Source organism: Gekko japonicus, unplaced genomic scaffold (genome assembly GCF_001447785.1).
Source record: "Gekko japonicus isolate JY-2015 unplaced genomic scaffold, Gekko_japonicus_V1.1 scaffold1201, whole genome shotgun sequence".
NCBI lineage: Eukaryota > Metazoa > Chordata > Lepidosauria > Squamata > Gekkonidae > Gekko > Gekko japonicus.
The window spans coordinates 54,586-62,966 of NW_015172039.1; the positions used below are offsets into that span (position 1 = coordinate 54,586).

Consider the following 8,381-nt stretch of genomic DNA (forward strand, 5'->3'; position numbering starts at 1 on the left):
AAACAAAGCTGAAGCAAAGCATAAGTGCTTGAACATGACACGTTAGACGATACAGAAGCCACGCAGTCGGAGCATACTTAACTTAAGCGTCAGGTAGTAGGCCACACGATAGTCCAGGGTCCCCTCTTTCTGAACTGTTTCAAGAGAGCCAATTTGGTGTAGTGGTTAAGTGCGCGGACTCTAATCTGGGAGAACCGGGTTTGATTCCCCACTCCTCCACTTGCACCTGGCCGGATGACCTTGGGCAAGCCATAGTTCTGATAAGAGCTGTTCTTGAAAAAAGAGCAGATTCTGTCCGAGCTCTCTCAGCCCCACCTGCCTCACAGGGTGTCTGTTGTGGGGAGGGGAAGGGGAAGGAGTGTGTAAGCCGCTCTGAGACACCTTTGGGTAGTGAAGGGCGGGGGATAAATCCAATCTCCTCCTCCTCTTCTTCTTCTTCTTCTTCTTCTTCTTCTTCTTCTTCTTCTTCTTCTTCTTCTTCTTCTTCTTCTTCTTCTTCTTCTTCTTCTTAATATCGGCTGCGGTCACACGGCACATTAGCCATGCTACAGAGACGGAAGATAGGCAGATTTTTTGGGCGCAATCACACTGCAACATCTGGGAAGCGTAGAGCTCCCGTGGCGAACCCGAGTCTTCCCGCTGAAGATGCAGAGTTAAAAACTAGTACCTCTGAGGTACTAGTTTCCGGAAACCACGAGGCAAGGGCTGGCGTCTGATTGCGTTTCCGGTGTTGGCATCCGGCGCCCGCCCATGTCCCTTCGCAAACAGGTTTTCCACCCCCCCAAGTCTCCACAAGTTGCGCACAAGCACCCAACGGCGCATGCGCACAAAGAAGAGAGCAAAAGTGCCATTTCGGCTTAAAAAAAAAAATGACCCTGTTTGTCACGGCAGCGGTGCCTAGCCATTGCTGGTGTGATCGCACCATGCCGCTTCTTTGCTGCGCTGCAGGATCGTTGTGTGATCGCCACCCTTGTTTACCCGCCGGCGCGGAGGGACAGACCCGTGGTGTGCCGCCGGCGCGTCTGATCGCGTAATCGCGGATCAAACTGCACCAAGGCAATTAGCCACGCCTCCCCCCCGCGATATCCGGCCGGTGTGACCGGGGCCATCATTTCCTTTTTTGATTGGCTGACAAGTTTGCATATTGTTGGGAGGCCATGGATGCTGCACATTCGGATTTTAGTAAGGCATTTGATGGGGTCCCCCATGATGTTTTGATTTTAGGATGGTTAGATAGGTAAGGAACTGGATGGAGAATCCCACCCAAACCGCGGTAGGGAATGGCCGCTTGTCCGACTGGGGGGTAGTAACTAGTGGGGTGCCGCAGGGCGCAGTTTGGGGCCCCGTGCTTTTGAATATTTTTATCAATGATCTAGATGAGGGTGTGAAGGGACCAGTGTCCCCTCTAAGCTGAGTTAGTGTGAGCTAGCTCACAGTTTTTTAGCTTCCGGCTCACACATTTTTGTCTTAGCTCAGGAAGGATGGCTCCAGAGCAAACTAATATATGCAGTAGCCAAATCGCTCACCCACAACTTTAATGCCAGGAGCTCACAGAGTAGAATTTTTGCTCACAAGACTCCACAGCTTAGAGCGAGCATCAGAAGGGACTACTTGTTAAATTTGCAGATGACACCAGATTAGGTGGGACGGTGAACACTCCAGAAGATCGAGATAAAATACAATCAGATTTGGGTGGATATACTGGGGAAATGGGCAGATGTGAGCAAGATGCAATTTAATAGAGACAAATATAAGGTTTTGCCTCTGAGTAGTAAAAATGTTACGCATACGTACTCTTCTCGGTAGTTGTGTGTGTGAACAGGATCTTGGGGTTTGGGTGGATGGCAAACTGAGTATGAGTGGCTAGTGTGGTGCAGCAGCAAAGAAGGCAAACATGATCTTCAGACTCGTAAGCATCTAGGAAAAAGAGAAATGATTGTACCAAGTATACTGCCATGGTCAGACCTCACTTGGAGTATTGTGGAGTGGAAAATTTAGAGCATGGAATTCACTGCCACAGGAGGTGGTGGCAGCTATAAGCATGGATGGATTCAAGAGGTCCATCAGTAGCTCTTAGCCACCAGGTGTAGATAGGAACTCTAAGTCTGGGGCAAGTGATGCTCTGTATTCATTGGTGCTTATTAAGCCCCCACCTCCCAACACACACACACCCGACCTCTGCAGGCTACCCCTGTTCTCTGTGTGCAGTGTGATGTGGTAGCTAAAAAAAGGCAAATGTGATTTTGGGCTGTACCAACAGAAGTATAGCGTCCAGATCATGTGAAGTGATGGTATCACTTTACTCTGCTCTGGTTAGACGTCACCAAGAGTATTGTGTTCAGTTTTGGGCACCACAATTTAAGAAGGATACAGACAAGCTGGAACGTGTCCAGAGGAGGGCAACGAAGAGGGTGAGGGGTCTGGAGACCAAGTCCTGTGAGAAGAGGTTGAAGGAGCTGGGCATGTTTAGCCTGGAGAGGAGACGACTGAGAGGGGATAGGATCACCATCTTCAAGTACCTGAAGGGCTGTCATATGGAGGATGGTGCGGAGTGGTTTTCTGTTGCCCCAGAAGGTCAGACCAGAACTGATGGGTTGAAATTAAATCAGAAGAGTTTTCAGCTAAACATTAGGAAGAACTTCCTGACAGTCAGAGTGGTTCTTCAGTGGAACAACAGGCTTCCCCGGGAGGTGGTGGGCTCTCCTTCTTGGGAGATTTTCAAACAGAGACTAGGTGGCCATTTGATGGCAATGCAGATTCTGTGAACTTGGGCAGATCATGAGAGGGAGGGCAGGGAGGGTTGCCTCAGTGCTTGGTTCTTAAACACCCAGGGAAATGCTGATGGCCATATTGGGGTCCAGAAGCCATTTTTCTCCAGGCCGGTTTGGCTGGAAATCCTGGAGGTTTTTTGCCCTCTTCTGGGCATGGAACCAGGGTCACTGGTGTGTGTGGAGGGGGAGGTATTTGTGAATGTCCTGTCTTGTGCAGGGGGTTGGACTAGATGGCCCTGGAGGTGCCTTCCATCTCTGTGATTCTATGATTCTTTGGATAGACCTGATACTGGAGCGCCACGGTTGTCTCCGGAGCAGGTGTCTTTGTGGACAGCGGCTGTTTCCAAGTATCTGGATGGAGCAGTTTTGAATTCCAGGGAGACCAGAGCACCAGTTTAATTGCTTCGCAGAAACAGGGCTTTAATTTAGAGGGTGGTTTGCCGGAGATCCGTAATCTGCCCAACTCCCCCCCCTCCCCCTTGTTGTGAGCTTGTTAAAAGGGCTGCCTTGAAAGATGCGGCTCAGCAACCCACGATCTTTCGATTCAGCATTAATTCCACCTCCTGTCTCATGTATTAATGATCCTAATTCTCCGTCTCCCCCTGAATATATTAGCAAAAAGCCTCCGGTACTTTCTTGCACGCTTTGATGCCAGAATTTCAATATCTTTTCTTTAAGGCTGCGCTTATTTCCCCCTGCAGTGCAGTGAAGTTAATCGCAGGGTTAAAATTGCCTGAACTCCACACTGTCGTGGGCTGCAGGGGGTCCCCCGTTCTTTCTCCTCGGAGCCTCCGTTTCCTTTGTGAAACAAGGAACCATAATCCCACGCTATCGATTGTTTGATCGATCTGGAGTAGGTGGCTCCAAACATTCTTTGTTGCGCTTTGGAGATAGGCTGAAGGAGAGGCTGGTTGAGGCCGCAGGGTTGCCAGCCTCCAGGCAGGGCCTGGAGCACTCCTGAAATTACAACTGATCTCCAGGCCACACAGATCTGTTCCCCTGGAGGAAACGGCCGCTGCAGAGGGCAAACTCTGTGGTATACCATCGATGGGAATGAGGAGTGCTCTCCAGATTCTCCCCTCCACAGACACCAGCTTCAGGAATTTTCCTGGCTGGAGTTGGCAGCTCAAGGGGACAGGAAGAAGGGAAGATGCTGCTGGAACATCTCCCTCCCCCCCAAAAAGTGACCCAGCTTAGGTAGGATGAGAGGAGCGGAACATACGAGCACCTTTGGGTGCTGAGGGCATCTTGGGATTAAGGCTGCGGCGCCCAGGAAGTGGAAGGAGATTGTGGGCCTGTTTTGCTGTAACAGGCAGGCTTGGGCCATGGCAGATTCCAGAATCTTCCATGCACACTGATCACCTGCCCCTGCAGTGGTGAATGCATGTGAACCTGCCTTCTACTGAATCAGACCCCCCTTGTGCCATCAAGGTTAGTCTTGTCTACTCTGACTGGCCGCGGTTCTCCAGGGTCTCAGGGAGAGGTCTTTCCCATCACCTACTACCTGAACGGCTTGGCATGCAGAAGGTCCCAGGTTCAATCTCTGGCATCTCCATACTAATACTATAAGCAAGGCATAGAATACGTTTCCTCCTTCGAAGATAAATATTAGTCCATGTAATCCGTTCAAATTAGTAGGAGGAATCCACATTTTCAAAACATTTTCAAAAACGGCCTTCGCAAAAACGCCCGTTCCAGATACTTTAAAGGAAACGTTTCCATCATCTTCTTCAGTTTGCTGGCTGCGTAGTTGGAACCCGATTTCAACAGTTTCTCCTGACAACAAGGTTCATAGTGTGAAGAGCGAATCGTAACGATTCTTATAACCTCGCTTATAGTATTCGTATGCACTTATTCTGATGTTGTAACACTACCAACTTTATAATTGTGAAATAGAGTTTATATATATTGGCAATTTTTGATGGTGTTCTTTCCTAGCGGATTTTGCATTTTTTGGGATCAGACGGACTACGGCTGGCTGCTTCACATGGGGGAGTTCCCTGGCTGATCCCAGGGGCTCTCGGGTGGCGGGGTGGGCAAAGGCCTCTCTCTGCTTTTGCTTATCAAGAAGAGGCACTACTGGTCTTGGTGGAGAGCCAGAAGAACCAGGCCCGGCTGGTGGTGGCTTTGGCTAGTGCGGTCAGTGTCATGGCAAGCCAGGAGTGTGGAGGAGACCGTTCCAGGAGAGAGGGAGGCAGAGAGCGAGCCAGCGTCGTCGTCCTCCGTGCTCTGCCTCCCGCATAACCTCTGCTGCCTTTGCTGAATTTCCTTGGATGCTGCTTGGCAGATGTCCAGGGATAATCTTCGAAGCTTGCCAGAGCCGTTTTGTATGCAGGAGTGGAGCGGCCGCCGGGCCCTTCTCTTCTTCTTTCCCAAGGCCACCTTGGAGGGACCGCAGCCAGCCAGCGGAGGCCCGGACCGCCAACTCTTTCCTCCTGCTTGTGCCGTGCTCCTGTGCCTTGAGGTGTGCAGGTGTTCTTGCCCTGTTGTGTCCTTGTGCCAGGAAAAGCTCCGCTTGCTGAATTTCTGTGTGGCGTGCCGTGGGGAAAGGGGACCCACCGCATGGGGTGGCAGGCTTCCCAGGCGGTTTGGCCGGGAACTACAGGGCAGCAGGTCCTCGCTGCCATGTGCTCTGGCAGGGCCTTCCTGCTCCGTCGCTGGGCTCCAAGCCCTGTCCTTCGAGGAGCTGGGAGCAGCGAGTTGGTGCAACTGTGCCTGCCTTCCTCTCCTCCTGTAGGCCACATCTGGAAACAGGCCGCACTCCCAGCCTGCATCCTGGAGGGGCTGCAGTTTCTCCCTGCGGGATGGGGGCTGTGGCTCAGTGGCAGAGCATCTGCCTGGCATGAAGAAGGTCCCAAGTTCAATCCCCGGCATCTCCAGTCAAAAAGGACCAGGCAGCAAGTGAGGGGGAAGACTTCTCCCTGAGACCCTGGAGAGCAGCTGCCAGGCTGAGTTGACACTATTGACCTTGTTGGACCAAGGGTCTGATTCAGGATAAGGCAGGTTCGTGTATGTTTGGGGAGGGGCTGTGGCTCAGCGGTGGAGCCTCTGCTTGGCATGCAGAAGGTCCCCGGTTCAGTCCCCAGCATCTCCAGTTCAAAATGCCAGGTGGTAGCTGATGTGAAAGAACTCTGCCTGAGACCCTAGAGAGCTATTGGCAGTCTGAGGACCCGGTCACATGGGAGATTTTGGCCCGGGAGAGGGACGGATCGGGGGCGCAGCAAACGGGTGCGAGCACACTGCAACATCTGGGAATCGGCTCCCACCCGTCCCCGATCCGTCCCTTCAGGCCAATAACGCGCTGTAAAAAAGAACCACCCCCAGAGGAGGACTTACCTGGGACGCCGCATCAAGCGCGGCCGTGGGATTGCCGGCGCGCTCTTCGTTTGTAGCAATCCCGGCTCCCGGCCGAACTGCGCATGCTCACACATGCGCAGTTCGGCTGCCTCACTTCCCTGTCAGTGGCTTCCCCCCGGCATCTGATCGTGCCGGGGAGGAACTGCGTGGCGGTTCAGGGGATCTATGTGATCCCGCCGCCGCGTGTCTCTTTTGGTGCGGCTTTAAAAAGCCGCACTTTGCCTGTGTTTCCCCCCGCCCCCACCGTGTGGCAGGGGCCTGAGTAGACAATCCTGAGTTCAGACATGTGCTCTGTCCATAAATGCTTATGAGGGGGGATATCAGGGAGGGGCCGTGGCTCATTGGCAGAGCATCTGCCTGACATGCAGAAGGTCCCAGGTTCAATCCCTGGCATCTCCAGTTCAGTTTAGTTTTATTATTACCGTCTTAAGACCAGCATACAACACTAATGGCATCTCCAGTTAAAAGTTGCCGGTTGAAAGGACCAGGCAGGTTGTGATGAGAAAGGTCTCCTCGTGAGACCCCGGAGAGCCGGTGCCAGCCTGCGTAGACAATACCGACTTTGATGGACCAATGATCCAATTCAGTAGAAGGCAGCTTCCTGTGTGTTTCTGTGTGCTTGGGGAGGGGCCGTGGCTCAGTGGTAGAGCCTAAGAACATAAGAACATAAGAGATGCCAATGTTGGATTAGGCCAAAGGCCCATCCAGTCCAACACTCTGTATCACACAGTGGCTAGAAATACCAGTGCCATCAGGAGGTCCACCAGTGGGGCCAGGACATTAGAAGCCCTCCCACTGTTGCCCCCCCACCCAAGCACCAAGATGACAGAGCATCACTTGCCCCAGAGTCCCTATCTATACCTTGTGGCTAAGAGCCACTGATGGACCTCTGCTCCATATGCTTATCTAATTCCCTTTTGAAGCCGTCCATGCTTGTAGCCGCCACCACTTCCTGTGGCAGTGAATTCCATGTGTGAATCACTCTTTGGGTGAAGAAGTACTTCCTTTTATCCGTTCTAACCCGACCGCTCAGCAATTTCATGGAGTGCCTCTGCTTGGCCTGCAGAAGGTCCCAGGTTCAGTCCCCGGCATCCCCAGTTAAAAAGGACCAGGCAGGCGGTGATGGGAAAGGCCTCCGCCTGAGACCCTGGAGAGCTGTAAAGAGGGGCCGTGGCTCAGCGGCAGAGCCTCTGCTTGGCATGCAGAAGGTCCCAGGTTCAGTCCCTGGCATCTCCAGATCTTGCAGTAGGCGATCTGAAAAACCTCTCCCCATGACTCTGGAGAGTTGCTGTCAGTCTGAATAGACAGCTGGGGAGTGGCTGTGGCTCACTCCTAGAGTATCTGCTTGGCATGCAGGAGGTCCCAGGTTCAATCCCCGGCATCTCCAGTTAAATGTGCCCATGGGTATGTGTTAGCAGAGGTGACCCAGGGTAGCAGAGATGAGGTGACCCGTCCGATTGCATAGAAGCAGGCAGATGAACAGAGGAGCATTTAAATTTGGTATTTATTTATTTAGAACGTTTTTTATGCCTCCTCTACAGGGAATCGGAGGCAGCTTGCAAAATAAAACATAATGAAGACATTAAACATTAATAAGTCATTTATTAACGTCCCCTCCCCAAGGGAGGAAGAAGCGTATCCGAAGAGGTGAGCCGTGACTCCCAAAAGCTCCTCCCCTGCCACATGTTTTGTTAGTCTTGGAGGTGCTCCTGGACTCTGGCTCTTTTCTCCTGCTACAGACAGACTCGCACGGCAGCGACCCATCTCGATCTCTCCTCCAGAGGAGGTGACGGGAGGAGAAAGGGTGGACTAGGAGGCTGGTCCTGCATTGGGCCGTGGGTTGGCCTAGGTGGTCTCTATGGCCCCTTCCAACTCTCTGTGATTCTAGGATCGTTGGTCCCTGTTTGTGCTGAAAAGGCGCAGTCTGGGGATCAGGCCAAGCTCGGTTTCATCCAGCACTCTCTCCTCGGTAGCAGGTAGCCAAAAGCACCCGGGCAGTCCTCCAGCTGGCCAAGGAATCCACAGCCCTCCCCTTACTCAGAGGTATACTGCTAGTTTGGTGTCGTGGGTTAAGTGTGCAGATGCTAATCTGGGAGAACCGGTTTCATTCCCCCACTCCTCCACTTGCACCTGGCTGGATGGCCTTGGGCAAGCCGTAGTTCTGATAAGAGCTGTCCTTGAAAAAGAGCCGTTTCTGTCAGAGCTCTCTCAGCCCCGCCTGCCTCCCAGGGTGTCTGTCTGTTGTGGGGAGGG

The 8,381-nt window shown here is 52.6% G+C and overlaps 1 non-coding gene across 1 annotated transcript; it reads left to right on the plus strand.

Annotated features, from left to right (window-relative positions):
- The first annotated feature begins 6,455 nt into the window (after nt 1–6,455).
- On the plus strand, nt 6,456–6,527 carry TRNAV-GAC. The gene has a single exon. It is a non-coding gene; the product is annotated as a tRNA-Val (tRNA).
- Nucleotides 6,528–8,381: the final 1,854 nt, after the last annotated feature.